At 45.1% G+C, this 6,976-nt stretch overlaps 1 pseudogene; it reads right to left on the bottom strand.

Annotated features, from left to right (window-relative positions):
• Positions 1–321: 321 nt before the first annotated feature.
• On the bottom strand, positions 322–5,447 carry LOC100356953 (uncharacterized protein C11orf16 pseudogene; annotated as a pseudogene).
• Positions 5,448–6,976: the final 1,529 nt, after the last annotated feature.

Raw genomic sequence — 6,976 nt, 5'->3', positions numbered from 1 at the left:
TCTCTGTCCTTAATGTGTTTTACTATGAAACTTAAAAACAACACTACTAGTTGTTGTGTGAGTACAGCCTGTTGAAATCTTTGCTTAGTATATACTAAGTTGATCTTCAGTATATGAAGGTAATTGAAAATGAAACTTGATGAAGGGCGAGATGGGAGAGGGAGTGGGAGAGGGGAGGGCCACGGGAGGGAGGGAGGTTGGGGCAGGGGGGAAGCTACAACAATACAAAAGTTGCACTTTGTAAATTCACATTAAATAAAAAAACACTATATAACAAACAAAAAAAAGGAAAAAAAAAAAACAAGACATGGTGTTATTAATCCTGACTTGGTAAGTCAACAGTCTGTGGGACTTCCCCAGTGTGGGTGTGCATTGTTCCCATCTGTACAATAAGTGTGGACTAGGAAATCTGCAAGGCTCTTCCATTGCTTAACTGGTATGAAATTCTCTGACAGCATGAGCTGTTCTTCACAATTTCATAACAATCTCCTTGGGGCAATTAAGGACGTTCACCCATCTAGGACATAAAGGATGTCAGAGCAAATCCACAAGCTTCTACTCTTCAGTCCCTTTACTTCCCTCTTCTCTTCCGTAGTTTCTTTGTTTTGCAAAGACTCATTAGTTTTGATATACCTTTTTAAAAACTTATTAATTCGAGAGGCAGAGTTAGATCTTTCATCCCCTGGTTCATTCCCCCAAATGGCTGCAACGGCCAGAGCTGTCCTTATCCGAAGCCAGGAGACAGGAGTTTCTTCCAGGTGTCTCATGTGGATGCAGGGACCCATGACCTTGGGTCATCTTCCATTGCTTTCCTAGGCCATTAGCAGAGAGCTGGATCAGAAGAGGAGCAGCTGGGACACGAATCAGTGCCCATATGGGATGCTGGTGCTGCAGGATGAGGCTTAATCTATACCACAACACTGGATCCTTGACATACCTTTTATTAATATGAACTGAAAAATGCAACTGTTTCAAGCCTCCGATTCCTTTTTCCATACGCTAAACAGTTTTTCTTCTAGACGTTAAAAGAGAATGGAACCCATGTAATGGGAAAACCTATAACTACTTTCATCAAATTTGAAAACTCAATTCCTTATCCTTTATTTTCCCCCTGTATCCCTGTTAAAGAAGCATACCTTCTCTCTAACACCAGTGCCTCCAAGGTTGCTCTGAAGCCAAATCCTAACAAGTCTGGAAAACTTACTGTAGGTTATTTTTTCATTCAGCTTCTCCATCTTAGTCAAATCCTTCCCATTAGCACTTCAACATGCCCAAGGTTTTTCCATCTTTTTTTTAAAGATATTATTTGAAAGGCAGAATTAAAAGCAGAGGGAGAGGGTGTGTGTGTGTGTGTGTGTGTGTGTGTGTGTGTGTGTGAAGGGGGGGATGAAGATTTCATCTGCTGATTCACTTCCCAAATGTCTACAATGGCCAGGGCTGGGCCAGGCTGAAGGCAGTAGCCAAGAGCTGCTTCTAGGTCTCCTATGCATGTATAGGGGCCCAAGGACTTCAGCCATCCTCTCTGCTGGTTTCCCAAACACATTAGCAGGGAGCTGGGCTGGAAGCAGAGCAGCCAGGACTTGAACCAATGCCCATTTGGGTTGCCAGTACTTCAGATGGTGGCTGAAACTGCTGTGCCACAATGCTGGCCTCAGGGTTTTTTCTTAACAGAAAACAAAAGTTCTTAGAAACAACCTCTCCCATGAGCCTGCTTTGCCAGCTTGCGAGCATACGATCTCTTTCCATTCATAGATGCTTTCTCTGAAGTATTACCTAAACTCACTGCCCTTTCTTTTCACTCACACTGCTCTCCTATCATTTCTACCTTAAATAGAACCTTCATTAAGTTACCGTGTATGGTCTAGCACATGCATTAGCACGTGGGTCCTTGTGTTGGAGAGCCTATTTAAGTACTGTGTTGTAGAACAGCATCACTCATGCTTAAGTTTTCATAAGTTTACATACAGATCTGTTGAAGCAGTTCTGGAGTCTACTATTAGATGCTCTGCTTTTGATAATCCAGAGTGAGTTGAATTTACATTTTCTACTTGAGAGGTGTGTGTTGGGTGGATGAAGTGAATGCAAGTGCACTCCTATTTACTAGTTCACTCCTCAGATACCTATAATGACTGGGGCTTGATCCAGTAGCCTGAAACGCAACATGCAACCCAGACCTACCATATGGGAGGTGAGAACCCAGTTATCTGAGACTCACTGGTGCTTCTTGGGTCTACATTGACAGGAAGCTGGAGCCAGGAATTGAGCCCAGGAACTCTAATGTGGGATATGAGTATCAAATGCTAGACTAAATACCTGCTCACTCTTTTTTAAAATTATTTTTAACTTTTCATAAGATATAAAAATTATCACTTTAACTTTTAAGTTTTTAAGGATTTTATTCAGTGAGGAATGCACAGGAAAGTCAGGGCTTTAATTAAGGGAGAAAAAAGTCTAGAAGCTAAGTTGGGTCCATATCGGAGAGCAGGCCAGGTGCCATATGGAGCAAGCATGCAGTCAGGAAAGTAGAGGCAGGGCAGATGCCAGGTGTAACAAGGGAAGGACCCATTGTGGTCCAGGCCTTTTATTTACTCCCAAAGGGGAGTGATTACCTAGTATGATTAGCAGGTGGGTATATAGATGAGGTCCAATAGGAGCATGGTGGAGGGAATGGTCTTCGAGCTCACAAATCTAATCAATTTGATCATATTTGCCTGCTTATATCATTAACAATTCAGATTCCAGAACTTAATCCTAAGGGATGCTGAGGGGCATAGAATAATATCTTATTTTTTAATCCTTTGTATCTACTTTTTTATAGAAAGCTTTTATTTAATAAATATAACTTTCATAAGTGCAACATTTGGATTATAGCAGTTCTTTGTCCCATACCTGCTTTCCCAGCCCCAATCCATCCCACTATCTACTCCCTCTCTCATCCTGTTCTTCATTAAGATTCATTTTTAATTATCTTTCTAACAGATCAACTCTACACTAAAGATTTCAACAGTTTGCACCCACACAGACAAAGTATAAAGTACTATTTGAAGACTAGTTTTGCTGTTAATTTTCATAGTACAAAGGTCCTACTTGGGGAGCAAGTGCACAGTGACTCCTGTTGTTGATTTAATAATTGGTACACTTATTTATGATGTCAGTGATCACCTGGGGCTTGCTCTTGTCATGAGCTACGAAGGCTATGGAAGCCTTTTGGGTCCACAAATTCCATCAGTATTTAGATAAGGCCATGATCAAAGAAGTTCTCTCCTCCCTTCAGAAAAAGGTACCTCCTTCTTTGATGGTCCTTCTTTCCATTGGGATCTCACTCACAGAAATCTTTCATGTAGGTCATTTTTTGCCACAGTGTCTTGGCTTTCCAGGCCTGAAATGTTCTCATGGGTTTTTTAGCCAGATCTGAATGCCTTAAGGGCTGATTCTGAGGCCTGAGTGCTCTTAAGGGCATTTGTCATTTTATGAGTCTGCTGTGTGACCTGCTTCCCATGTTGGATCATTCTTTCCTTTTTAGTTCTATCAATTATTAGCAGGCACTTGGTCTTATTTATGTGACTCTATAACATTTAATCCTATCTTTATGATCAATTATGCACTTAAACTGATCACTTTAACTAGTAAGATGGCATTGGTACCTGCCAACTTAATGGGATTTGGAGTCCCATGGCAAGCTTTTAGCCTCACGCTCAGGGGTAAGTCCAAGGGAACATGAGCTGAACTGTATATCTTCTCCCTCTCCTATTCACGCTCTTTTTCTAAAAGAGATCAATTTTCAGTTAACTTTAAACACCTAAGAATAATTCTGTGTTAAAAGTTCAACCAGGTACTTCATGAGGGTTGCGAGGGTCAGACCAGAAGAACAGAAGTCTAGCAAATTTGGGTTCAATGTCAGCAAACTGGGCTTACCTTCTGGAAAAATTCGAAGTATACCTCCACTTGGCACCTCAGTCTTTATTAAGGTAATATATACATGTCAAATACTGGCAGGCAAGATGGTGGAATAGGAAGGGAGCACCTTTTTTTTTTTTTTTGAAATGAATTCATTTGTATTTGCATTTACAGGTACAACACATTGTCACCCACATGTAACTGTAGGCTTCATGAGAAGATGGCAGAGAGGCTGTGGACACATCTGCCCCAAGCAGACTGACCACACTCTGTCGTAGCCATGAATGGGGCATCCTCATGCAGAATCGTCAGCTCCCTGTGGCAGAGCGCCCTGGGGTGGGGCCGCCATACTCCCATGCCCCTCACGACAGGTGCCTTCTGGCTGCTTGTCTGCAGGGAAGTCTTCATGGGGTGCAGCTGCTGCACTTGTAGCCTGTGCTCTTTCTCCTCCTAGATCCTCCGAGCTTTGTATAGGGTGAGTTCTTGTCCCTATGATATGTTCCTGTACTCAGCCTTCGGCGTCCAGCTTCCTCCGGCAGGGTCTGTGGTAGTTTCACGTTGCTGGCTCTCAGGGCCAGCTCTGTAGCAGTCCCCATTACTGCAGGTGGCACTTTCTCCTGCTTAGTGTCCTTCTCTTCCTTTCAGATGGTGCAAGATCTTGTTCCTGGCTTCCCGGGCCATGGCTGGGGTCCGTTTCTCCTCCAGTACCTCCACTCGGGCTGCCCAAGGGCAGCCTGCCTCCGAGACTTCTCAAGGAAGATGGGTTCTGTGTGGACTGCACAGTTCACCATCAGGGTCTGGGGAAGGCCCCTGTCCAGATCAGTGTCCAGATCTTCCTCTTCAGTGGAGGAGGAGGAGGAAGACACAGCCACTGGAGCCTGCACTGCTGCCGCCTTCTCTGTGGAACCCTCCAGGGGCAAAAGCTGGCCTGTGGACTTCAGCTCGAACTCAGCAAGCTCTCTAGCTGAGATCTTGGAGGTCCTGGTTATGGGCCACCAGGTGGGGCCACCCAAGGGGGAGCAGCAGAGGCAGCCCTGGCACAGCAGAGGGCAGCAGGCGCGGGGGTGGCAGGGAGGGCACAGGAACTGCATGCCCGCAGGAAGCCCGCTGGTGATGCATCCAGCAACCAGCCCCAGCAGAGAGCAGCATGGGGCCCAGAGGAGGGGCCGGAGGTGCTCCCTGGGGACAGGCTTGTGCAGCCTTTCCACAGCCTTCCTCCAGACAGCTGGGGGCACCCACCGGACCCCACCTTGAGGCACCTTAGCTGTCAGGCCATTCCAGAAATGAACAGTGATTTCTTCTTCCTCTGATGCTCTCATGGAGTCAGTCATCTCCAAGCCCAGCAAAACAGTGCCAGGGCCGTAGTGCTGTTGGTCTGGCTCCCAGGGTGCCAGCACCTTGTCCCCGGTTCTCAGCGAGTAGTCCACGGATTGTGGGAGCTGAATGACATCTTCCTCCGAGACCGCACTCAGCTGTGGGGCGGGCAGCTTTGGGCCTGTGACAAGGGGAACTTCAAATTCCAGTTTAATACAAGTGGAGATACTGCAGGTTCAAGGAAGAGTAGGGGAAGAAACAGCAGAAGAAACTCTTCCGGAACGAGTGATTCACAGTGGACCTGCGTGGAGAGCGTGGGAGACCACCACACAGACTCAACACACCAGCACTGGAACACGAGGTGAGCTGAACCTCAATAGCCCGAGACACCGGCAGGCAAGCAGAAAGAGGAGACTAGAGGGAACGACCCCGGGGGGGAAAGTTCACCAGGCTAACTAGAAGAAAGAGAGAGAGAGAGAAAAAAAAAGTGACCGATACGGACACGGGTTTCTCTCTCTCTGCTCACCCCTCAAAGGCGAGCAAGACAAAGAGCGGGCACCATCTTGGACATACGTCATAAGCAGAGCGACCTCAGGTCTGCACCAGCCCTGAGCCTAGCAGAAAAACCTGACTCTGGGCGGGGTGAATTAACAGGAGATTAGGACCTAGTGAATTTGTGGTGCTACTGAACTGAGACTGTGAAAAAAGAGACAGTGGGGGAGAGAACTCACAGAATTCACGTGAGTACTCTCCAGAGACGCTACAGTTCCATAACTTTGGCAACCCAGTGGGAGACTGAAGGAGAATTTGAGCCCACTCTGAGGGCTGAACAGATTCCCTGTGTGGTCCTTGGGAAAGAGCTTTCAATCTCTGGCTCCTGTGGGTATATCATTTGCCTGCTAACTACCTCCAACTTCGTTCAGCTGTGCGGAATTACTTCCCTTTTGAATCAAAAAAAAGAAAGATCTACCACGCCTAACCTGGGAGTGTCACCTTTGGCACACCAAACAGAGCTCTCAGGCCACACCCATCTCAAGCCTCTAAGGCTCCATCAAAAACACAGTCCACTTAATCTAGAGTCATAGTATAACAAGAAAAAGCACCACAGTGAAGAAACTAAATATCTCCAATATGCCAAATAACAAACGCAAAAGCCGAGGTAATAAAAACAAGGAAGTCACTATGACGCCCCCAAATGAAAAAAGTCACCTCAATTCAAGATTATGAAGATGATGAGATAGAAGAAATGCAAGAAGCAGATCTCAAAAAATTGATAAGAACATTAAGAAGTTCTCAAACAAATTCTTGAACTACAGAAATCCTTAATGGACAAGATAGAAAATCTCGTGAAAATGAAATATTAAGGAGGAATCAAAATGAAATGAAACAACTAGTAGAACAGGAAACTGTGATAGTGACGAGAAATCATAATGAAGAATTCAATAGATCAAATGAAAAACACATTAGAGAGCCTTACAAACAGAATGGGTGAAGTAGAAGAGAGAATATCGGACTTAGAAGACAGAGAACAGGAAAGGATACAGTCAGACCAAAGAAAAGAAGAGGAAATTAGAAATCTGAAACATATTGTCGGGAATCTTCAGGATACTATTAAAAAACCCAACATTCGGGTTCTAGGAGTTCCTGAAGGCATGGAGAGGGAGAAAGGATTAGAAGGCCTTTTTAGTGAGATATTAGCAGAAAATTTCCCAGGTTTGGAGAAGGACAGAGAAATCCTAGTACAGGAAGCCCACAGAACCCCTAA

Source organism: Oryctolagus cuniculus, chromosome 2 (genome assembly GCF_964237555.1).
Source record: "Oryctolagus cuniculus chromosome 2, mOryCun1.1, whole genome shotgun sequence".
NCBI lineage: Eukaryota > Metazoa > Chordata > Mammalia > Lagomorpha > Leporidae > Oryctolagus > Oryctolagus cuniculus.
The sequence above is the reverse complement of the archived record's forward strand: the minus strand, read 5'-3'. Positions and strand labels throughout refer to the sequence as shown.